Here is a 25,976-nt window from a genome sequence, read left to right as displayed (position 1 = left end):
GTTGGCCGCAGAGAAATGCCTTCCTACTCAGCAGTAATATTTGTTAAAAGTCTTTTGAGGTTTGGAATTTAAAAATGTTCTCCACCTCTACCACCTAGAATGGTTTGCTTTAGTTAACAACTCCACAGATTAGGAGATCTGCATCAGAAGCAGTGCTCCGAAAGCTAGTGATTTGAAACAAACCTGTTGGACTTTAACCTGGTGTTGTAAGACTTCTTACTGTGCTCACCCCAGTCCAACGCCGGCATCTCCACATCATATATTATGAAATCATGCTGTGATTAAAGCATCTCCGCAAATGATTGAACCCTCCGTTCATATTACTGCACCGTACAGCCTTCCTCTTGTTCAATGTGTTTAGTCAGTTCTCAGTCGAGGTGTTTTGAAAAACGAAACCGTGGTGGTATGAGTCACTTTGAGAAATGTTGAGGATGCCGTTTCGCATCTGTCTGAAACATGAGTGTATTTCGTGCGGGAAATACGAGCAGGCACCAAAAAAGATATTGCTGAGCTAAATCTGTTCCGGTTGTGACATGGCCCAACGACGCAATGCAAACACCGATCCTAAATCAGCACCATGGATAGCTCACAGGCAGGATTGGCAACAGCAGCATTGTGAGGAACTTCAGAACGCCGGCTCAAATGGCAAATTAACGTGGTGTTGTGAGCGAGGCAATAAATCTTTCTGAGAAGCGTGAACACTGAATCATATTCCTGTGACTAAATCAGCGTCAAGCTGCATCACGGTGAGAAAGAGGAACAGTGCAATTATGTTCATGAGAAATTAGGCAGTGCGGCATTGTAAGAAACCAATCACTTTGACGTTTCCTTGCTTGTTAGCTTGTCATGACAGATATTGGAGAGGCCGGAAGGCATCATACTCATGTAAAGTGGTAAAATGACATACAAACCAAAGAGGTGTGTTCATTTCTCATGTGAGAGGTATGTAGGATAGAGTCTGCAAAGAAAACTGGTAAGTTATGATAACTGAGAAGATTATGATTAACATTATAGAGTGTTCTAACTATAAAAAATGTACTGCAGCAATTTGCCAAGCTCCTTTGACAGCAATTACCAAGCAGGCGACCTCTACCACCTAGAAGGACAAGGGCAGCAGAGGCATGGGAACATCACTTCAAGTTCCCCTCCAAACTACACACCACCTGACTCGGAACTACATCACCGTTTCTTCACTGTTGCTGGGTCAAGATCCTGAAACTTGTTTCCTAACAGCACTGTGGGTGTGCCTGCACCAGTTGGACTTCAGCCATTTAAGAAGGTGGCTTACTAACACATTGCGAGGTGTTGTACGTGCATCCCAATAAATAAATAAAAAAAGAACTATAATTGTAAATCCCACGGCAGATAACGTTTTGTGCTCAGAGGCCATTTAAATCCACTTCACGCGTAGAAGGAGGCCATTCACACATGGAATCCATGCCAGCTCTCTGGAGACTAATTCAACTAGTTCCATTCTGTGTTACCCCCCTCTCATACACACACATCCCTGTAGTTCAGCAGGTAATTGGGAAGTCAGATGGAATGTTCACCTTTATTTCAAAGGGAATGGAGTATAAAAATAGGGAAGTCCTGCTAAAACTATACAAGGCGCTAGTTAGACCACACCTGGAATACTGTGAACAGTTTTGGTCCCCTTATCTAAGCAAAGATATACTGGCATTGGAGGCCATCCAGAGAAGGTTAACTTGGTTGATCCGGGTATGGAGGGATTTTCTTCTGAGGAGAGGTTGAGTAGATTGGGCCTGTATTCATTGGAGTTGAGAAGAACAAGAGGAGACTTTATTGAGACAAATAGGATTCTCAGGGGGCTTGACAGGGTAGATGCTGAGAGAATGTTTCCTCTTGTGGGAAAGCCTAGGACCAGAGCGCAAAATCTCAGAGTAAGGGGTCGCCCACTTAAGTTAGAGATGAGGAGACACATTTCTTCTCACAAAGGCTGTGAATCTGTTGAATTCTTTATCTCAGATGGCTGTAGAGGCTGGGTGATTAAGTATGTTCAAGACTGAGTTAGACAGATTTTTAGTCAAAGGAACAAAGGTTATAGGGATAAGGTGGAGCTGAGGATTATATCAGATCAGCCATGATCTCATTGGCTGGCAGAGCTGATCCGATGGGCCAAGTGGCCCATTTCTTTTTTTTTAGAAATTTAGAGTACCCAATTATTTTTTTTTGCTATTGAGGGGCAATTTAGCGTGGCCAATCCACTTAACCTGCACATCTTTAGGTCGTGGGGGTGTAACCCACGCAGACATAGGGAGAATGTGCAAACTCCACACGGACAGTGACCCAGGGCCGGGATTCGAACACGGGTCCTCAGCACCTTGAGGCATCAGTGCTAACCACTGCACCGCCGTGCCACCCCTCAAGTGGCCTATTTCTGCTCCTACGTCTTATGATCTCATGCAAGTTTTATTCCTTTAAGTCCCCATCTTTTGAAATCATTAACCACCTCTTTTATCACCCTCCCAGGCAGTGAATTCCAGGACATTACAACTTGGACATAAAAAAATTCTTCTCACATCCCTGCTGCCTCTATTATCGAAAACCTTAAATCTGTGTCCTCTAGTCCTTGTCCTTGATCTTAAGATTCACACCCTTATTGTATCGCCATGATAATGACAATCACAGGAGGCAAAGTTCTGTAGTGTCCCATATGTTTGTAGGATTACGATTTGTAGCTATTTATGCAACAGTATTCTTCATTGAAGTTTAAAATATTACTTGGATTACATTTTTGTTCAAAGCAAATGGTTATTAAGAAATGGTAGAATCAATAAACACTTGATGATGAGTACTTTTGCAACACACTGGTAAGAGATAGGCTAAAGGTGATTGATAGGCAATTACTCCATGGATTATTTGTTAGTAGTGTGTAGTGCAAATAGTGAAGGTTACTGACATATGTGTACAAGACGGCACCTATAATTCTTGTATTGCAGATTCCAACTTGCAATTGAAACAAGGAAGGTGTTCAAGGAGGTGAATTTGCCCAGAACCACTGGAGCATCTGACATGTATATCCTGTTAGATTACTTAAGAATCTGACCGTATATTCATTAGACTAGCAAGGAATCAGAGTCATACCGAGCACAAGAACAGTAGGATTGGGTCATCAGAAGAAATGGTGCCAAGAATGAGGAGTCCACAAACCCCACTCCACTCATTAGGATTTTGTTTATTTCCATTTCCAACAATGGCAACTGAGCAAAGGGAAACAAAATAACAGTGTGGATGAGTGAAGGACACAAACCAGTCAATTGGCTAATTTTATTAAAGGAGGAGGTTTTTATGAAATAAAAATAAAATGCTGGAAAAACTCAGCAGTCTGGAAGCCTCTGTGTAGAGAGAAACAGTTAATGTTTTGAGTCCATAAGACTCTTGAATTTCACTGAATCCAATGTTGTTCGAGCGATAATAATAGCTATATATATTTCATAATATTCATGCCACACAAGTGTCAGTTAATGGCCATCTCCAACAAGATAAAATCGAACCATCTCCTCATGACATTCTATGGCATTACTATTGCTGAATCCCCCACAATCACCATCCTGGGGGGGGGGGGGGGGGGGGGTTACCATTGACCAGAACCTTAACTGAAACAGACATAAAAATACTCTGGCTACGAAAGCGGGTTGGGAATTTTGCAGCAAGTACCTGACCTCCTGACTCTCCAAAGCATGCCCACTATAAGGTCCAAGTCATAGGTATGCTGGAATACTTTTCATTTGCCTGAGTGAGTGTAATTCTATCAACAGTCAAGAAACTTAACATCACACGCGACAAAGTAGCCTTCTTGTTTGGCATCTGTTGTTGAAAACTCACCACTATTCTTAGAAGACCCCTATACCAAAAAGGGCCGACATTCTAAATGGTGAACAGGGATTCTCACTCCCTGACTCCGATGCAGGCTTCGGTGGGTGCTATGCAGGTCAAACTATATTTTCAAGTTATCCCCCGGTATAACCCATACCTTCACCGAAGATTTCATCTACTTACTACTTAGTAGCATTGCTAAGTGAATAAAGTAGTCTTTGGAATAACCACTGTTTCAGGTTAAATTAAGTTATTTTATTATATTTTTTCTTTTAAAAGCTGCAATTACTGTCTTTACAGAAAAGTAAAAAGATTTTGCTTCTGGATCCTTCTGGCTGGTTGAAGGGACCTTCAGGCCCACCTTGACAATCAATCTTCTTTAAATTCTTTTGGTCTTCTTCAGATGTATTCGCTGGTGAACTCGGTTGCTATGTCTTATCTTTCCCATGTACCGAGCTCTGAGAGCTGGCTCTGCTAACTGTGTCTGAGCTGACTCTGCCTCCTCTTTAAATTCTAGTCTTCCTTAGATGTATTAGCTGTTTTAGCTCGGCTTCTTTGCTCTGTCCCATGACCCAGCTGACTATAAGCTGACTCTGCTTGCTTCTCTTGTTCCTTCTCTGCCTCTTCCTCTCTCTCTCCTTCTCTCTGAGTTCTGGAAGTTCCTGCTCTGGTCTCTGGGTTTATATTCTCTTTCTAGCAGTTATTAAGTTTTTATGACTTTATTGTAAAATAACTTTTATTTCACTTTGATTGTAAAAAGTATCTTTGATCTGAACATTCTAATACAACTAAGTATTCATTTTGACATGACCTCAGCTCTCAGGTCTCTGATTACATTGTTTCCTTTGTGATGTTCAAAGTTCCTTTGTGATATTCAAAAATGCTTTGGTTTCAATAGGGGTGTGAATTTCGGTTTGGTTCCTGTCATTTCTATAGTTTTATTTTCCAATTGTGTCCTCAGATCATAATTTTGACTTTGATTTTGGCTCTAAATTATGTTTCTTGTAGACTGATAGTCTCCAGTTTTCTTTAATTTACTTGGTGTTAGCAGAATTTCACACCTAGAATTGTCACCAAATTCAACTGAACCTCATCCTTTCCTTTCCAGCTGCTTACTAAGATAGTTAATTTCAATGAAGGTGTGTGCCATTGTTTTTAGCTTCATACAAAAATCCTGTTTGTTTTGTTTGCTAAGCCTTCTTGACAAAGCTATCTGCATTTTACAATCCTGCTCTTTGCAGCTGCTGTTAACCCTCTGTGGGATCTTGCCCTGTATCCTCTCCTGTTTCTCTCAGACCAGATATTGTCAGACTTCCATGTTTCAAATGTCACATCTTTCCATATTATCAATTACACACCCCAACAACCACCTTAAACATTCACTCCGTCCATCACTGATGCACAGAGACAGCAGTGTGTTCCATCTATAAAATGCACTACAACAGCTTGCCAAGCTTCTTTTGACAGCAGTTACCAAACAGGAAACTTCTACCACCTGGAATGACAAGGGCAGCAGATGCATGGGAACATCAAAACCTGCAAATTGCCCTCCAATCCACACACCACCCTGACTTGGAACTGTATCGCTGTTCCCTTCACTGTCACTGAGTCAGGATTCTGGAACTTGTTTCCTAACAGCTCGGTGGATGTACCTAGACCAGTAAGACTTCAGCCATTCAAGAGGTTGGCTCACCATTACCTTGCTAAGTGATACGCACATCTAAAAAATGATTAAAACTGAGGAACTACAACTTTTGTGCTCAGATGCCTTTTAAATCCTCACCACTTCATCCAAAGGTTGAGTGTCACTGCCTTCTGACTGAAAGAACATGAGTGAACTCCTCCAATAACACAGTAAACAGCAATATCACCAACCCTGTCGTAGTATATGAAAGTTACAAAGAGCTGACTTGGAAATTGTATGGTGATCATTTCATATAGAGCCAATTGTTTACGAGAAAATTTTAACCGGATCCATGAAGTCCAAAATGACAGTTGGGTGACAAATTAATGTTGAACATTGATTGTCATCACTATCTGCCCACACTGTATGCATCTGGTGCATATTGTGATTGGCATAGGCCAAGTTGTTAGTCTTCCGACCCAACACCCATTACCCTCCAAAACCAGCAACATTATCAAGCCAGATTTTTGGCCTTCAACCCTCTCTCCTCCTCCTGTTCTGACCTGCTTGTAGCTAATGCTACTAGGAGATCTGCTGGTATGTCACATTTGTCTGTCTTGCACCATCTTCAAGCATCTCCTGTCGATTGACTTCAACAACTCTATGACGTCTGTCACCCAATGGGGGACAGATTCCATCACTGCAGTCTGAGTTGGGGCCTGGTGAGTGAAGGGGGCCTGGTGTTTCAGAGGAAGATTTCACAACTTCCCCCTGCTCATTCAAAACATATCAAATTTATACATCATATTTATAAAAGTACAAAAGATAGGCTGGTGTGGCATTATAGAGTCAAAACCAATCTCATAAATTTGAAACAGGGTGTCACGTTTTAATCGCCATAAGTGCCGTTTTTTGTAATTCAAACATTGTAAAGTTGAGGACTGCCTGTACTGATATTTTCTTTTCTGGATGTCACTTTTCAGAGTCCTTTTTTGAGCTGTAAATTGAGCACCTGGAGGAAACACATGCAGACATGGGAAGATCATGCAAACTCCACACAGTCATCTGCATTACAATATTTTGTAGGGTCTCTTCTCATTCTGCAATTAGTGCTGTGTCATTAACGTACCATTAGTTTATCACCTTGCCTCCAATTTCTACTCCTGGAGATACCTCTGACTCTCGGAATATTTGCTCAATGTACAGATTGAACAATTTTGGTGACAGCAAACAGCCTTGTTGTACTCCTCTCTTCACTTAAAACATACATGATTGTCCCTCTTCTAGCCTGATCTTAGCTATTTGGCCTCAATGTAGGCTCTAGATCAATCTCACATCTTTTCTGTCAATTTCACATTTCAGCAGGACATCAGCTTTTGGTGATAAACACAGTCAAATGCTTCTTCGTAGTCTGAAGCGTATGCAAATGCTTTTTGTTTATTTCTTGATATTTACTGAAGATTGATTTTTAGTTAAACATTCCCTCTCTTTTTTCTACTCTAGGTCTAAAATGCATTCACCAATTTCTGCTTCAAATGTGTAATTATTTCTTTTGATTATGCTTTTCAAGATCTGTTTAATTAAGCTCATTAAGCTTATAATTCAAAAATGATTGCACTCCATTACTTTAAGTTTCTTAAGTACATTAATGAGTATTTCAAGTCACTAAGAATGTATCCTTTCGTATTTATTTGACCACAAATTTCAGTTATCACTTCTATTTCTGTTTTTCTAAGGGTTTTTAGATATTCTACATGGTCTTACAATGGTATATTCTAAATTATAGATGACTGTGATAAATCCTGTTGACATTCAATACGGGAGAAACCCAAATCCCAGAAGAGAAACTTGGAACGCCAGTTTTTACCTATTCATTTTTGTGATTTGGACCAATTGAGAGAAAAATGAAACCTGGTGAGGAAGAGGGTCTTGTAAATTATTCAATTAACAAAACGTTTAATAAACTTTAAAACAGATAAGAAAGGCAACAGTAAAGAATGACATTTATGATTAACTACAATAATGGTTACCCAGGCAGCATACTTAATTAACACCCAATCTAAATCTACCTACTTTCCTAAAGGCTGAGAATACACCTGACCCAAAACAACACTATGAGCCAAATCCCGAAAATAATTACCACACAGGGCCTGTAGCTTTCTTTTGGAAACTGTCTTAATAGTTTAGAGTAGAACATATGGGGTCTCATAGCTTTCTTTTTCATCCTTTTTGCACAACAGCTTGATTCTTATGAGAGAGCTCTGCTTTGCAACTGTGATCTAGGTCCTTAGACTGCTAGCTTCCGCTTTGGGCAGCACGGTAGCACAAGTGGATAGCGCTGTGGCTTCACAGCGCTAGGGCCCCAGGTTCGATTCACCGCTGGATCACTGTCTGGGCGGAGTTTGCACGTTCTCCCCAATGTCTGCGTGGGTTTCCTCCGGGTGCTCCGGTTTCCTCCCACAGTCCAAAGACGTGCAGGTTCGGTGGATTGGCCATGATAAATTGCCCTTAGTGACCAAAAAGGTTAGATGGGGTTATTGGATTACGGGGATAGGGTGGAAGCGAGGGCTTAAATGGGTCGGTGCAGACTCGATGGGCCGAATGGCCTCCTTCTGCACTGTATGTTCTATGTTTGCTTAACAAAGAATTTGTTTCACCCTGCTTCTAGGCTAATCTGCATTTCACAAGTTCTCGGTGCAGTTAAATCCCTATCAATTTCTTTTTATTCAATTCTTTTCATTTCATTTCAATTTCCTAACATTATAAATACATTTCTGTGGAAAATATTATTCATTCAGGTTGTTGAAATGGACATTTATTTCCCAAGTTTGGGCTGATGCACACTTTGGCCATGACTGTGCTGACATAGATGAATGTTGTTTTATGATGAATTAATAAAACAACCCAAGCAAATTAAGTACTTTCCCAATTAAAACCTACCAGAATATTTATAATCCAGTGATTCCCATCAGCACACCCTGCAGCCAGAATAATGGGTTAGACCTACTCATGAGGATAATTTCAATAAATGTAATTAGAATTATGTGTTGCAAATGAACAATGCATCTTGTAAAATTCACGTTGAATGATTCTGGCAACGTATCTCTATTTGGCAGTCTCTTAAAGACAATCAATTGGACCATGTATATGTATAACAGGTATACATACCATGCAGTATGATGTTAGTAAGCTATTAACAAAGCAATGTTGTCAAGCATTATTTCCAATTGATTTGTGAGACACTTGAAGGCTTATAAAACAAAAATAAGTCAAATGGTTCAATAAATAATGTGGTATTGCATTGCTCTTGGTAAAGTTCTAAACAAAAGCAAGACAAAATTCTCATCCCAACAAATTGTGCTTGCTCCATTGGTGAACTTACCACAATAACTAATCAGCCAGTGGAATTTTGGGAGTGGACTATTCCTGGAACTTAACCTCTTTGAAAACTCCTTCTCTACTAACAATACTGAATTAAAGGAAACAGCAGCTTAAAAAAATATTTCTTAGAATGGCAAAGCCAGTATTACGTACTTCTTATTGACCAGTTACTTGTCACTAATCAGCTCAAGCCTGAATTTGTGACTAGGTCTTGCTGCATTTTAATTACAATTGATTTAACCAATAATTCTTAGAAAAATGGCTGAAATCTTTGGTCCTGAGCTGCCCAATAGCTACAGTCACCAGGTTTGTAAATTTAAACACATTAACTTTTTATTTATAACAAGAACTACAATGAAATATGCAGCAACTAAAATTGATTAACTATTATCTGATTCCTAACTCCCCACTTTAACTTCCCCCACTTTCTACACACACATACACACAGATGACAAATAAACACAGAGGGGAAGAGAGGGGTGAAAATAATAAGTAAAAGGATAAAGAGTATTTGTTTCAGATGGTTGTCTTTAAGCACACTTTCCTTCAAGGCTTTCAGTTCGAGGGAGAGAGAGAGCAGGCCCTCGTCTCTCAGTGTCCGGGTCTCCAACTTTGCTTTCCTTGGGTCTCTGTTAATCATCCCACTCAAGTAGGACCCAACCATCACCGGGTAGAAAATGGCCTTTTGGCCAATTCATTGGCCACCAGCTAACCAATCAAACTGAGTCCCACCCCTTCATTGGGTGCCATAAAGTTAGAATTCTGTAGCTCAAAGACTAGCACCATATACTATTTTGCAACTTTTTGAATTCCTCATTCTCTCTGCTGCTTGACGTAAAGATATACGTCCATTAAGCAGCTATGGATCAAAATGATGGAAGCAAAAAATAGAGAAAGGGGAAATAAGGGAATCAACAGAAAGGACCCTTACAGCATAAAGATGGTCTGTGTGTTAAAGCTGAGATAGCAAGTTACACTTCTAAAATACAACATGATACATACGGTTGAATAGTCATAAGGACTACACAGGTATAAAAACTGATTACAGAATTTAATCCTTAGCAGAGGGTACATAGGGCTATTATATAATTTAACAGAAGTGACTGCTTCTCTTTTCAAGCATTATAAATTAAAAACTACATTGACGTAGGACAGAAGACTGAATATTTGAACCCTCATACTTCAAACAGTAGACTTTTGAATCTTTAAAAAAAAGTATTTTTATTCAAATTTTAACATTTAAAACACATAACATTACAAAACAAAACAACATCGAACACCAAACCCAAACCCCCCCCCCCCAACCCCCAACCAACCTCCCTTCCCCCCCGGCAGTTGAAGACTTTTGAATCTTAAAGTAATACAGATTGGTAAGTGTTCATTGCTAGGGAGTATAATGATTCCATATTCGGCTCTGTTCCATCTTGACTGACTTCACTGCAGTTGTTTCAGTAATCAAAATATAAAAGTGAACTTTGCACTTGTCAACCACAGACAAAGAGTGGAATTTTGCCTTTTTTGGCAAAGTGCCAACTCAGGTGGAAAACCGGGAGGGTAGCCCGCTGGCCGAGCTTTTTCCGCTATATTTTTCCACACTCTGTCAAAACAAATCCAAGGGACAGGTCCCATGATGACACACTAGCGGAGCTTGCCTCACCACCAACCCCAGTGTTTAAAAGATCGAAGACGCCCTGATGTAAAAAAACTGGAAGCACCCTGCCCGCACTGAATTCTCCCCACCCCACCACAAAGGCCCAACCCACCACCCCCGAACCAACCATGAAACTCCCCCCACCCACCACCACAGGACTCACCCTTCCCCACCCCACCCTCATCACCATAGAACTCTGCCTCCTCCACCACGGAATCCATGGCAATTCTCCCATAGAAATCCCCCCACACACACGCTTCCTCACCCCCTGGAAGACCCTGCCACCTCCCCCACAGGCAGCCCCAGCAATTATTGTTGAGGGGTAGTAGAGTAATCATTCTGCCATGTTTATGAAGTAGAAGCCAGGAACAGCTGCATGATGGCCACCATGGTATGGTTGGAATGAAGGAGTTGGCGAGAAGCTATTTCTGGTGGCCCAGGATGGATGTTCAAATAGAGAAGGTGCGGTTATGCCAATCCTGCTCTGTGTTGAGAAATGTAACTCCACTACAACGTTTGCATCCATAGGATTGGCCCACCAGGCCATGGCAAAGAATTATGTTGATTATGCGGGATCAGTCGAAAGACATGTTTTTGGTTATGGTTGGCGCACATTAGAAGGGCCAGAGGTTGCCATCTTGAAATCATCAACTACAGAATAGAACATAGAAAAGGCCCGATGAGGTATTTCCAAGATTCAGCCAACCTGAACAACTCATGAGTGATAACGGTACTCCAGTTCACATCAGCCAAATTCAAGTACTACCTGAAGGGGTGTGGCATCTGCCATATCAAATTTTCCCCTACCATCCAGCTACCAATGGCCAAGCTGAACATTTTGTCCATTCGCTCAAGCATGCAGTGAAGATTTTGAGGGATGAAGGCTCTCTACCTAAACATGTCAATAACTTTCTAATGACATACAGAAACATTGTGCATTCAAAGCTCACTGACTATACTGATGTTCAAAAGGAAACTACAAACACAGTTTGACCTTTTGACTCCCTATTCAACTTCAGAGATAGTCAGGCAACAGTATCAAATGCAAGTGGTTCAAAGGGACAACATTCCAAAAGTAGAATATTTGATTGTGTGAACGTGTTCTTGCGAGAGACTCCAGCAATTGTATTAGCCAAAACGGGTCCGATTTCATACACTGTACAATCTGATGATGAAAGAATTTGACATTGACACGCTGACCAATTATTGTCTGCATGTAATGAGAGTGCAGAATCTGTCCCAGATGTTTTCATCACAGAGAGTATGTACATTGATATGCCCGACATGAGGACTACAACTGCCAAAAGTATGGAATCTGTTACGACAGAATCATCCACACAACCAGACAGTCCCTGAGTTGATTTTGCCAGATGTAACACCAACCAGTGTACAGGAAGACACTCCTGATACCCCGAAGAACAAAGTTCCTAAATGTCCTGTTCTGCCACAACGAGACAGATGTTCACCCAAGAGATTGTCTTACAAATGTACAGATTTATCTGTAACATAACAATGTTAGTTATGGCACAATGTGTTTGATCTGTGTTAACGAGTTTGATTAAGTAAATATGCAAGAGACAGTAAAGGAGTAAAGTGTTATGTATCAGAGTAACACCGTTGGCTGGTGTAGTGTCACAATTTGCGTAATCGGAACGTTTCACAGGCTTTTGTTGAGTTACCATTGTACCCTGTTTGAGCAGCATCTTGGGAATAAACCCCTTGCACCATTTTATATGAACTCAACATGTACCCCCTGTGATTCTTTCTCTCTGCGGCCACAACAAAGAATATAACAATCAAAATTAAACAGCATATAATGATAGATTATTTGATGAATATATTTTGATTAGTTGATCATTGCACATAACAAAACTAAAACTAATTGTCAAACATGGATTCCCTTGAGAGTCTTCAGAGAGCATTTCCCCTCCCTCCACCTTAGCCTGCAGCAGTGGCTGCTACAGCTAGACACCACCGAGGAAGTGTTCACTGAACTGTGCCAGTATGACCATGGCACTGCCAATAGCTGTAGCCTTTCCTCAAAGCCTTCCAACCTGGAGCCAGTGACATTGCCAACATTTATCAGTGTGTTGTGTGCAGTTGTACCTGGGAGTTCACTGAAGGAAAGGGTACTTCATTGTTTTCTCCCCAAGCAGAGAAGCGAGAAGAATGGGAATGTGGATTTTCCAGACTACAGGAATTCCTGATGGTGCAGGGTGCCATCAAGAGCATGCACATGGCTCTGTGCATCCCAATACAGATCCCAATGGGGAGATGTATGGAACCACAAAGTATTCCATTCCCCAAACAGGTAGTTGCACAAAGTATCATGTTGAGGAATGCTCAATATCCCGACAGCTGTCACAATACCTTTATCGCGAGTCACTCTGGCCATAACAAAGCCATCACATCAATGCAGTCAGAGGCTGCTTAATAGCAAGTCCTGCCCATTCTTCAGTAGTTAATAGCTGTCCTCCACTTGAGCACCCATACAACAAGTGTAGACCATCGGCATCCTAGATTAACAGTTCTGATACCCGCCTGCTCCAGTACATGGCAGAGCCTGCCTGCTGCATCCTAAGCAACCTCGCCATCATTAGCTTGCTGCGCTTGCCACTAGCCTTTGGGAAATACTAGAGGAGGAGGAGAAGGGAGGAAGCATCCAGAACGCTCTGGACGATTCCTTTGGTGCTGGAATCTGCAGATTTCCTTCCCTAAAGACATTAGTAAACCAGATTGGTTTTCTGAACACGCGTTTTTATGACAATCATTTCATGCTCATCATTAATTCCAGATTTTTATTGAATTTGATTTTCACTATATGCCATGGTGGGATTCAAACCCATGTCCCCAGAGCATTACCCTGGGTCTCTAGATTACTAGTTTTGTGACAATACAATTGTGCCACCGCCTCTCCTCTGTAAGCACTTCGGAGTCCTATGCCAGTTGCAGCCTATGCCGTAAACAACTGGCAACCTCTCTCCCCACCAGCTGTCCATAAAGGCACCCCCTCCAGCTGGTAAGGCCACCCCCGGGCCCGAACAATGGCAGTGTCAATTTGGCACCCGGGCAGCTGGCATTGCCACCCTGGAAGTGCCCCTGCTCGCCTGGTAATGTCACTCGGGCACACTAGAAGTGCCCAGGTGACATTGCCTTGGTGCCTGGCTGGTAGTGCCAAGGTGTCTGGGTGCCAGAGGGAGTGCCAGAGTGTCACTGTCTCCGACCACCCGGGGTGTCTAATGGCCTGGGAGACTCTGCACCCCCAGGTGCTGTTACAACTGGTGCACATTTGTGAAAACCAGTGCCCTGGCGAGATTTCCCAGGCTTGGCCATTAGGTTCCGGACACTGGGAGAATCCCACAAACGCGTATGTAAATGAGCTGAATGACTAATTTAAACATGCTGATCTGGATCACGCCCAGTGAGGGGGAGATCCAGATCGCGACGTCTCGAGAGACTCCGTTAAATCTGGCGAGGTGTTTTGAGCATTGCAAATCTCACGAGAGGCCTTACGCGAGATTCAACGGCCTTGTCCCGACACCACGTTGGGCACGATGAGGCTGTTAAATCGCACTTCACGTCATAACAATCAGCAGAGTGAGCATATTGGATAGCTGAGGATTAATTTTTGAACATATAAACAGACAGGTAAGGACAGTGTGATGGTAGGACAAAGAATTGTATAATTTGAAGGAAAACCTACAATGCCAAAATTAATTTTGTTTATTTTTCATTGGCAAATAACTTCAGTCCTCTAGTCTCTGGTTAAAGAATATATCAATTTTCCAGACTTCATGCATGGAGATGAAGCATTCTGACATTATTTTCCGTCACGGACACAATGACGAACATGATCTGATGGTAAATGGCAGTGTAGCAATGAGCCATTTCAGCATCATTAAAAAGATAATGCATGTTTTTTGACTGCAAGGGTCCCAGTTGGACCTCATTTAGCTGTCTAGTGCCACTGCACTGATGTGTTTTGTTGTAGAGCTGTCGATGATGGATGTTTTCTTGTCAGTGAGATGGTTCCATTATTTTTGTAACTTCAGGTCTATCAATTCATATTTAGTTTTAGTGGCAGCAGTTATTCTTGTGCAACAAGTATAACTTTGCACTGCAAAAATGTAATCAGCTGAATGGGAAATTGAGCTGGTTCTTGGATGCCTCAATATCTGGGGGCTTGACTGGAATATAACATTTGGGGGTGGGGACCTTAAGAGTCGCCAACCCGTCAGGATTGGCCAAGAGTCTCCATGCAGTCTCTAGGGCAATGCAGTGAGCAATCTGGGAGAAAAAGCATCAGGGTATTAAACAACATTATGCATTCTTTTCATTTTCTTTGATCTTCTGCTTATTTGTGATAAAAATGTCAGGATAGGGGAAAAAGGTTGTTACACTGACAATGAACAATTATCACATTGGACAACCAAGAGTTTTCTCTTTCCAGTTGGAATGAGAAGGCGGAGCACTACCGGGACATGCCTGGTTACCGATGGCATTTTGGCAGGCAAATTGGAGACAGGTGGTTACGTGATGAAACCCCCCCCCCCAGAACTGGGTTCAGTTGGCACCAATAGGGAATTCACAAATTTGTAAGGGCCGTCGCCGGGCCAGGCTGATTTGGCAGAGCCCGGAGAGGCATCCCTGCCCCTCCCATGCCAATTTAAAAAAAGATTACCTCCAGGAATCCCCTTCAGCAACGTGGTCAAAAAATGCTAGTCAGTTCATTCCAAAAGTGACAATGGTGAAGGGGGAGGGGGTAGTTCCTATGTGTGGCATAGAAATTAAATGGATCTGCTGCCTCACTTGGGATCACCCCATCCATCAGGGATAGGCCCAGTGCAATGTTGCCATAGCTACAGCGCCGGCACAATGGGGCAGTAGGTCCGTATTCAGGGTATCACTGCCCTGTTCCCATTATTATTAAGGAAAGAGCACAAAATCCTCACTTGAGCTAGAATACAAAAGCTTTAATCCAATGCATCAGTGCCTTGGAGATTCATGTCTCACTCTCCTTGCTAACGTACTGACTTCCAGCACTTCACAAACGTCAGCAAGCTCAGAATTTCCCAGCTGCACAGTCTTCTCCTGCTTCAATTCCACACAAATGTCAGGTAAGTCAAGAAATAGTGACTCAAGGTTTCACTGTTGCTGATATTAGTGGCTGGATGTTAGATGTATTTTCATTGTTAAACCAGTGTGTATTTGTACGAATGGTTTAAGGTTTTTCCAACATCTCTAGCACTAATTTAAAGACTTTAAAAGCTTTAAATGCCTGATGTAGAAAGTAAAGACCTAGAGAGCTGAGATGTTCAACAGGTTTTGAAGCCCCATGTGTCACAGAACTGTGGAAAATTGATTATTACTCTCTGGCATCACACTTCAAAGCTGTGCTATCAGAGTGAGGCACCAAATAGGGTTAGTCACCTCCCTAAAGGAAAGGAGGTTAAAAATAACAACTATATTTCAAGATGAGTCATTCCGAGACACTCTTGCGAAGAGGTTAAAAGGGAAATGTTCTTCTGAAAAAAGCCAGGATAGACAGAGTTAGTTAATGAGTTACAAATTATTTATCTTGTAAGAATATATATATCAATAGGCAGCAATCCTCTGGTGGATTAAATTCTTAATTGGTGTTCAGTTTGATATTTTTGTTTCCTCCTTTGAGTTTGGCAAGTCAGTTAAGGAGAAATTGACAATCATGAATATATCTCCGAGGCTTAAGTAAAGTAACCAGCAGATGTTGGGTGCCCCCGGATGCAGGAAACATCGTGCCCTAGGTATACGCCTGACTAGATCACAGAAATTTCATCCAGTACTGTTCCCGAACAAACTTCAAAAAAGTCATTCATAGCACGAAAAGCATCACAAAAAGATTCTATTCTATTTATTTTTTAAATAATCCACTAATTCCGTTGAATGCCTCATAGCAACACACAAATGCAGGTTATTTGAGAAACAATTGCTCCTAGGTCCCTTTTCATTTAAATTTTACAATATGTGCAGGAATGAAAGCACTACAATTTATATTTGAATAATACATCTGGGACTGGACTCTCTGTTTGGAAGACCATATTTCCTGCTGGAGCTGAGGGTGACCCGACCCCTCCATGACCCCCCATCAAAGACTCTCCACTAGACCCCTCACCAGACACCCTCAGCAGAGATCCCCCATACCAGAGACCCCACCATCAGAGACCCCCCCCCATATCAGAACATAGAACATAGAACATAGAAAATACAGCACAGAACAGGCCCTTCGGCCCACGATGTTGTGCCGAACCTTTGTCCTAGATTAATCATAGATTATCATTGAATCTACAGTGCAGAAGGAGGCCATTCGGCCCCCTGAGTCTGCACCAGCTCTTGGAAAGAGCACCCTACCCAAACTCAACACCTCCACCCAACACCAAGGGCAATTTGGACATTAAGGGCAATTTATCATTGGCCAATTCACCTAACCCGCACATCTTTGGACTGTGGGAGGAAACCGGAGCACCCGGAGGAAACCCACGCAGACACGGGGAGGACGTGCAGACTCCGCACAGACAATGACCCAAGCCGAAATCGAACCTGGGACCATGGATCTGTGAAGCAATTGTGCTATCCACAATGCTACCGTGCTGCCCTTGAGAACAAATAAATCTACACTATATCATTTTCCCGTAATCCATGTACCTATCCAACAGCTGCTTGAAGGTCACTAATGTTTCCGACTCAACTACTTCCACAGGCAGTGCATTCCATGCCCCCACTACTCTCTGGGTAAAGAACCTACCTCTGATATCCCTCCTATATCTTCCACCTTTCACCTTAAATTTATATCCCCTTGTAATGGTAAATTCTAAGATGTCCCATCTTAGACATCCCCCAACGTAGACCATCCCAGATCAGAGACCCACCGTCAGAGACCACACATAACAGAAACCCCCCATATCAGGCACTCCCTATATCAGAGAATCCCCATATCAGAGACCCCCCACAACAGAGAACCCCCATAACAGAGAACCCCACATATCAGAGAAACCCCATTTCAGAGAGCACCCCATATCAGAGCGACCCCAAAAAGACACCAACCCTATCATTCACCCAGACCTGGAAGCTGAAAAGCAGTCTAGTCAGAAACAGTGGAAAATCACTACTTTTTCACTCACCTGTCCCCTGCACATCCTGCCTCAGACAGGTGTAGAAAGCAGCCCCTATTAGGAAGTCAAAATACATAGCAAGGCTTTAAACACCCTCAGATCATTTTATCTGCAAGGCTTCTGTTCACTTTCAAAGAAAAATAGCTTTTAGTCGGCTGTAATTGATAAGGCACTCACTTCCAAACTGCCAGATGTTTTATTTTAATTTCCCTTCACACTTGGCTGCATCTCAAGTACCCTGCTGTGAACCTAGCCACAATATTTATAAACATTTAGCTATGAAAAGCAGTTAAGTGCTTTCTGCTGAGAAAAAGAGGAACTGAAAGCACTTAACTCCTAGATGTTTATAAACATTGGTTAGGTTCACAGCGGGGTATTTGAGATGCATTCTCGTGGGGATTCTCTAACATGGGGTCTCTGTTAGGGAGTTCTTTGATATGAGGGTCTCTGATATGGGGTTTCGGATATGGAGGGTTCTCTTATATTGGGGGTTACTGATATGGAGGGTTCTCTGTTATAGAGGCGTTTCTGATATGGGGTGGTCTCTGATATTGGGGTTCTCTGGTATATGGGGTCACTGATATGGGGGTTCTCTGATGGGAGGTCTGATGGGGTGGTCTCTGATGTGGGGGGGTCACTGATGGGAGGGTCTGAGGCTTCTCTGATTGGGGGGGTCTGGTGGGAGTCTCTGATGGGAGATCTGGTGGGGGTCTCTGATGAGGGTTCTGTGGGTCTTTAATGAGGATGTCTGAGGGAGTCCCTGATGGGAGATTTAGTGGGGTGAGCTGGGGCATGGAGTGGGCAGGATTTGGATTGTGGGGAGCCCTCCTCTCGAACTTTGGTGGGACCTACCTTAAATACTTAACCCTTTAGCCTGCCGCGAGGTTCACTGCATCAGGTCCAGGCTGGCAAAAAACTTGCACCAATCCACGCCCGCCTGAATCCCGGCCCAGAGGGACGGAGCATCATGTTGTGTTGGAGAATCTGATGTCCAGCCCATTAATAGGATGCAAATGGGTTCAAGTGACCCGTTTGCATTCTCCTGCTGGTGGGGGTTGCAAACCTCGATGCCGCTGTCAGCGGGGGGTTTCGGAGGATCGCCGCTGATTCTGTTCCCCCCCTCCCGGTCTTGTGAATAGGGGAATGGAACAACCAAGCAGCAACAAAGCATCACCAAGTAGAAGCCATGTTGTTCTCCTTGGAACAGAGAAGATTAAGAAGTGACCTTCTTAAGGTGCTCAAAATTATGAACAATTTTGACAGGGTAAAGAAGGATATTCTGTTTCCTCTAGTTATTATGTCAGTGACAAAGAGTCACAATTTCAAAATGGTCAGCAAGAGAGCTAGGACTGGCACAGTGGCAAGCACTGCTGCCTCACAGCTCCAGGGTCCCGGGTTCAATTCCGGCCTCGGGTGACTCTCTGTGTGGAGTTTGCACTTTCTCCCCGTGTCTGCGTGGTGGATTGACCATGCTAAATTGCCCCTTAGTGTCCAAAAGGTTAGGTGGTGTTGCTGGGTTACGGGGATAGGATGGAGACATGGCTTAAGTAGGGTGCTCTTTCCGAGGGCCGGTGCAGACACGATGGGCTGAGTGGCCTCCTTCTGTGCTGTAAATAACAAAACAAAGCAAAGTAGAAGTCCTACGAAGAGAGATTGGGACGACTGGACCTGTATTCACTGAGGTTTATAAGAATGAGAGAGAATTTCAGAAATGTACAACATTCTGCCAGGGCTGGACAAATTGGATGTAAGGGTGTTGTTTACTCTGGTTGGGAGGTTCTAGAACAAGGGGTCACCATGTCAGGATGTGGGATAGTCCTTTTAGGACTGAGATGAGGAGAAACCTCTTCACTCAGAGGTTGATGAACCGATGGAATTCTCTACCACAGAAGGCTGTGGAGGCCACGTCATTGGCTATATTTAAGAAGAAAATAGATACACATCTAGACTAATGACGCCAAGGGGAATGGGGAGAGCACGGAAGAAATGTGTTGACATAGAGAACCTGCCATAATCATACTGAATAGTGGAGCAGGCTCGTAGGACTGAATGGCCGACTGCGTTTTCTGTTGTTTCTATGTTTATAATCATGAATACAACTTTAAAGTTATTACTATGAGGTATTAACATCAAAAATATGATTTAAGTGCAGTAAAACTCCGAAGTTTCTGAATATATCTCAGAGCTGGAAACCTTTTGGGAGGATTCCCGATGCAAGGGATTTGCTGATCTGAAGTTGAAACTTTCCAGGCAATTCCCATGGAGTCCTTGCATTGGGACTTCTGAGGGTGCCCCAGCATTTATTCTGGGTATGTCTGTGATACAACCATCTGGAGACTGAAAGATCTGGGCCTTAATTTGCATATCCATATTTAGGAGCCGGGTTTTAATTTTCTTATACGTTGCACACCTGCTGTTGGTTATGCTTTCAGCCATCTCTAGAATTCCCTTCCTAAACCTCTCTATCTCTCTCTTCTCTGTTAAGACACTCTAATAAAACACTTCTCATGGACAAGCTTTTGGTAACTTGTCGTAATGTCTCCGTTTTTAGTTCGGAGCCAATGGAGGGGGAATGCATGTCATGGGTATGATTTTATGACCTGATCTTTCAATGACTTCTGAGACAATTCAACAATAACAGAATAACAGAGAAAATAATGGGCTGTGTGAGGAAATAAGTCTCAGAATAAAGATTACATTTGGAAAAAAAAAATATATTTTTTGATTTTGAACACCGCTAAACATTAGGAGCGGGATCCTCCATCCCGCCACACACGTTCTCTGGTGCGGCACGCCCCCGTTGGCAGTGGGATCCTCCACCCCCGCAGCCCAGCCGGGAAATCCACGGGCGTGAGTGCGCTGCCGGCGAAACAGATTTTCCCGCCGACGGAGAATCAAGCCCTTAGACCGCAAATGAATAAAACCTTTATCACAGTAACATAAAATTTAATTTGTGACTTTGATAACCATTTTCCTGCTGTGGCAAAGTGGAAACCTGATTAGAAGGAATTCCCTAGCAATGTTGGCCTGGGTGCATGCACTGCCGGCACCATCTCCTGCGCTTGAAGGCTTTAGGATTCTCCAATTGACCTTGCAGTTGCTGGAATGTTGCTGACACCCTCTCTTGAATGCCATGGCATTGTCCTGTCATCTGCATCAGCTCTGGGAGAACCTTGTCCAGAGGCCCGACTTCTGGCTGGGACCCAGCTGTGTCCTGGATTCTAGTTGACCTCAAATTGCTGCCTCCCTTGGATGTTCCTGCCTCCACCTGATGTGCATTAGCAACTGTGTCGTACTCACCAGAAAGTGCCCCCGAAGCCTGTCCACCAATGTTGCCCACCGGGTGTGTAACTCTGCGATGGTGGAAGGTGTGGGTGATAGCTGTGACGCATCGCTGGTATTCTCTTTGGAGCTTTTCTTCGATGTGATCTCTTGGGTGGTGGGGGCAGTGGGGGGCACGACTCCGGATGACTCGGTCTCATCCTGCAAGGCAATGAACATGTGGGCAGTGAGAGGGAAGGACAACAACAACTCATTTGAGACAGGTCATCTGGATGAAGGGATAGTGGATCCTCACATCTCTGGCACAGAGCAACCTTACTGTTGGTCACTGCTCTCTCCTCGGGCAACTCCGTGATCTCCAGGGCCAGTTCCTTTTCGGAGGTGAGGACTGGGATCTCTGGCATCCTGCCCTCTGTCTTCTTTCCCTCTTATTGTGGACTATCTTCTCCTGTGGGGACAAAGAGAAGACATTGTGAGCTGCACGCTTGATGAGTCAGGGGTCTATAGCAGGTGACATGTGTGGGCTCCGCACCAAGATATGAATTGATGCCAGGGGATCTGAGCTAGAAGCTTGAAGATCGAATGTTGGGAGAGTGTGATGTGCTGACGTGAAACACCCTGCCAGACTCGCCCAAAATAACATTGAAACCTTTGGGGTGAATCACGCCTGTAGTTACTATCGTAATGTAGGAAGCAAGGTAGACAATTTGTGGACAGCATGCTCCCCAATCCAGCAACATGATAATAGCTAGATAATCTTTTTTGTAATGTGCTGCTGATTGAGGGATAACTTTCGCTGCTCTTTTTCAAAATAGTAGCATGAAATCTTTTATGCCCAACTAAGAGGGCAGACTTAGTTTGAAAGATGTGCCTCAAACCTTGCAGCTTTACACTGGAAATGTCAGTCTTGATTTCTGTGCTCAAGTCGTTTCCTGCATTTCCCCCCCTGGCCTTTTCTTCATCTGTCCATTATACTGAACGAAAGGAAAACTAGTTTTTGACATCCTTTCCCAAGTTCTCAAAACTCTAGCATTTATTATTTCTCCGCCTTTCCTTTTTTCCACAGTCGCCATGATTTTAAAATCCAATCTTGTCGTCAACTGCTTCCACTTTATCTCCATTACGTGGAGTCAATCTGGCACAGTAGGAGCCTACTCAGCCCACCCAGTCCATGTCCATTTCATCTATTTTCATGACTTTCAACCCTGGTGTCAAGTTGCACAATGGACTTTGGTCCATCACTTTGGTTTCTGAATGTAAAAATTGCTCAGAATTTGCAATACATACCGGATATCCAACCTTGATTCCATATCCTTATTCCATTCCCACAATATTACCATTACTCTTCAGCATCTTCCCATCCTGAACCTTTCGTTAAATATCCATTGTGCCATCATTGACTTTCCTTGTGACATGGCTAACCTGGCATGATAAGTTGGTATTGTTTAAGTAGCACTGGTGTCAAACATCTAATTTATATCTAGAGAAACAGCAACAACAATATTTGTGTTCTTACTAAAATATTAAGGCTGGGAATTTACTCTCACTTTCTCACTGAAATAAAATGGGAGACTCTTGGTCATTCCCTTAGCAAGTTTGTATTGGAATTCAACGGGTAGAATATTTCTACCGAGGCATCAGATTAACAGAGCTTCCTCCAAAATTAACATGAGACCTAAAATTATACAACTTATTCAATGGGAAAGTTAGGCAAAACACTTTTCCCACTTGGTTTTAAGTATATGATGGGACCCTTCAAGATATTATCTGCTTCACAGCTCAAGACAGATATACAAAACTACAGCCTGCCTAAACTGTATATATATATATCTCATTCTACATTAAAGAAATAAAACTTATATGCAAATAATATGTACATTCTTACCAACAAAATATAACTTTGCCACTGTTCTCAGAAAATTTGGTGTTCCAATCTCAGATGAAACTTAGAGGAATTGATATTGACTGTAAAATTAAACATTGTTAGACTGCATGTGCACTCGAAACTTAGATTTTTATGTGCACTTATATAAAGATTGCACAAGTTTTAATCAGTTCCTTTGGTTATTTTGCTATCTTGAGGATGTTTATTTGTGCAGTAGCTATGATTTGAGTTTCTTTAAATAGTTTCCGGCACAATTATGGTTAGTTTATTTTCCCTTGAGAGAAACTTTGCCTCTCACTTTAGCTTAGTCACAGTGAGCATCCCCTCTGAACATCACAGAACAATTAGCCTATGTTAGATTATTACATTTCACACTTGAAGTCAAAGAATGGTTCAATCTCTTGCCCCTATATACTCATAATACCTTGTACATTATTATCCCGATTCCTAGAGCTATGATAGACAGAGCTCTGAGCAGCAGTCATTATCCACATACGTCATCCCTGCGCTGTTAACATATCATAAATCATAATTAGAGCGGAATTGCATTATGCCAGTTTCAAAGATCTCTATGTAAAATATTGCTCAAGGCCCGTAATGTTACAATTTGTAATTAATTGCATTAAACCGTACTTAAAAAAAACCTAAGCTGATATAAATATAAGCCATTGTTCTTTATTAATTGTTAATAAATAAATTGAATTAATATTGAGGGCCTTCATATGTAGCTAATGATCTTATAATGCAATGCATGCTGTCACAAACATGCATTTATATTTATCTAACATGTTACTGATATAAAATACATCAGTATGTTATATACATTTAATGTGTCCAACTGAATCTTTAAGTTTGCGGATGATACAACTGTGGTGGGCTGCATCTCAAACAATGACGAATCAGACTACAGGAGGGAGATAAATCACTTGGTTGAACGGTGTACTGAAAACAACCTCTCTCTAAATGTTGGAAAGACCAAGGAACTGATCATCGACTTCAGGAAACGCAGCACGACACACACTCCCGTCTGCATCAATGGCTCCGAAGTGGAGATGGTCGATAGCTTTAAGTTCCTGGGGATCACCATCACCAACAGTCTGTCCTGGTCCACTCACGTTGATGCAACAGTCAAGAAAGCCCAACAATGTCTCTACTTCCTACGGAAGCTAAAGAAATTTGGCATGTCTGCATCGACTCTCACAAACTTCTACAGATGTGCAATAGAGAGCATCCTATCTGGCTGCATCACAGCTTGGTATGGCAACTGCTCGGTCCAAGGTCGCAAGAAACTGCAGACTGCGATGAACTCAGCCCAACGCATCACACAAACATGCCACCCCCACATTGATTCTGTGTACACCTCTCGCTGCCTCAGGAAGGCAGACAGCATTATCAGAGACCCCTCCCACCCAGGCATTGCCTTCTTCCAGACCCTTCCATCAGGCAGAAGGTACAGAAGTCTGAATCTCGCACATCCAGACATAGGAACAGCTTCTTCCCCACAGCTACAAGTCTCCTCAACGACTCCCCCTCGGATTGATCTATTCCCTGTAAGAACATTATTCACAACGCCCTATGCTGCTCTTGCTCATGTATTTGCTTTGTTTGGCCCCTTGTTCCGCACTGTAACCAATCACTGTTTTGTCGATGTACCATTTATCAATGTACTCTGCTGATTATTCTTGTGTCTACTATGTAGGTACTGTGTACGTTCCCTTGGCTGCAGAAAAATACATTTCACTGTACTTCGGTACATGTGACAATAAATCAAATCAATCATCAATGTTGCTGAGAGTTTAAATTATGTCAGACCTCATAATTTTATGTCAAAACATCCTAAAGCTTTGTTTTTCTTCATAAACGTATCTCCTCAAATTACCAAAATAAACTGGAAGCATTTAATGTTTTAAATTAACATGCAATGTTAGCAAATGATGTTAATATTTTTGCTGATATTTGTACACACCATTTCAAATATTTTAACTTTGCTTACATCACTCTAAATTTGCCTCAGAATTAATATGCATTTGCGTTCACGACTATGAGGGGATTCAGTAGAATAGTTAGGGAGAAACTGCTTACACTAATAGAGGGTCGGAAACGAGAGGACAGAAAATTAAGATATTTGGCAGAAATGGCAAAGAATTGAGGAGGCATTTTCTTTCCCTCAGCGAGTTGTTATGATCTGGAGATCAGGGGTTTTGGGGAGAAGGCAGGAGAATGGGGATGAGAAACATATCAGCCATGAATTGTGGAGCAGACGTGATGGGCCGAATTGTCTAATTCTGCTCCTATGTCTTATGGTCTTATCTGAATTATGATCTGAACCTGAAAAGGTGATGGAAGTTGATTTAATATAATTTTCAAAAGATTTGGGGAAATATACATTAAAAATTACAGAACCATAGTGTATGAACAGGGGAGAAAGACTAATTGGTTGGTTCCGTGATAGGCACTATGCTATGTGGTTCTAATGCTCCTTTTCATCGAGCTTTGAAACTGCCTTTAACCCTTTTTACCTAGCAGATAATATTATGTAAAACATATTGGCCCTCATCATCATTCAACTTTCACAAAAATAAGGAATTATTCAAATGGAATTGACATTTAGCAGGGCCACTGGTTTCTGTGGTGACTGAGTCAAATTCTCTTTTTATTACATGGAGCTCCAGGAATTTCCCACTGTTTTGGAAATTGCCAAATTCTGCTGGGACACACTCTTTATTTGCCCGTTGCTACTTTTCTTTCTCTCTGTGTTTTCCCGTTAGGTACTTAGTGACTGTTCCTGTTAATGGAGCTGCCTCTAAACTCTGCCAACCTTTTTTCTTCCAGTGATTTCAACTCATGCCTTCCCCTCCTATCTCACTCCTCCTGTAAAACTGATCCCATGCAGTACATATTCTCAGGCCCCTAAGAAGCAGATCAGTGCTCATTTGCAAACATTTAGAAACATTGAAAAGATAAATCAACTCTCATAGACTGAAAACTGCTGACAAACATTATTTTCCCATTACCGATGTTGACTGCCTGCTGACTATTTTTTCAGTACATTTTGATTTCATTTTAGATTTCCAAGCTTCGCCTTTATGACCTTCCTGCTTATGATATTCAGTTTTCTTTAACCCCCTCCCCCCCACTCACTTTGCTTATGTAGCTAGTTAAATCTAC

General features: G+C 42.4%; 1 long non-coding RNA gene across 1 annotated transcript in view; it reads left to right on the top strand.

The window, feature by feature from the left end:
- The window catches only part of LOC140393270 (uncharacterized), a 40,782-nt gene extending 16,223 nt beyond the window's left edge, over nucleotides 1-24,559 (top strand). Inside the window, exon 4 of the long non-coding RNA XR_011935562.1 lies at nucleotides 23,660-24,559. This is a non-coding gene — a long non-coding RNA (uncharacterized lncRNA). The remainder of the gene's footprint in view (nucleotides 1-23,659) is intronic.
- Nucleotides 24,560-25,976: the final 1,417 nt, after the last annotated feature.

This window comes from Scyliorhinus torazame, chromosome 16, assembly GCF_047496885.1.
Source record: "Scyliorhinus torazame isolate Kashiwa2021f chromosome 16, sScyTor2.1, whole genome shotgun sequence".
Lineage (NCBI taxonomy): Eukaryota > Metazoa > Chordata > Chondrichthyes > Carcharhiniformes > Scyliorhinidae > Scyliorhinus > Scyliorhinus torazame.
The sequence above is the reverse complement of the archived record's forward strand: the minus strand, read 5'-3'. Positions and strand labels throughout refer to the sequence as shown.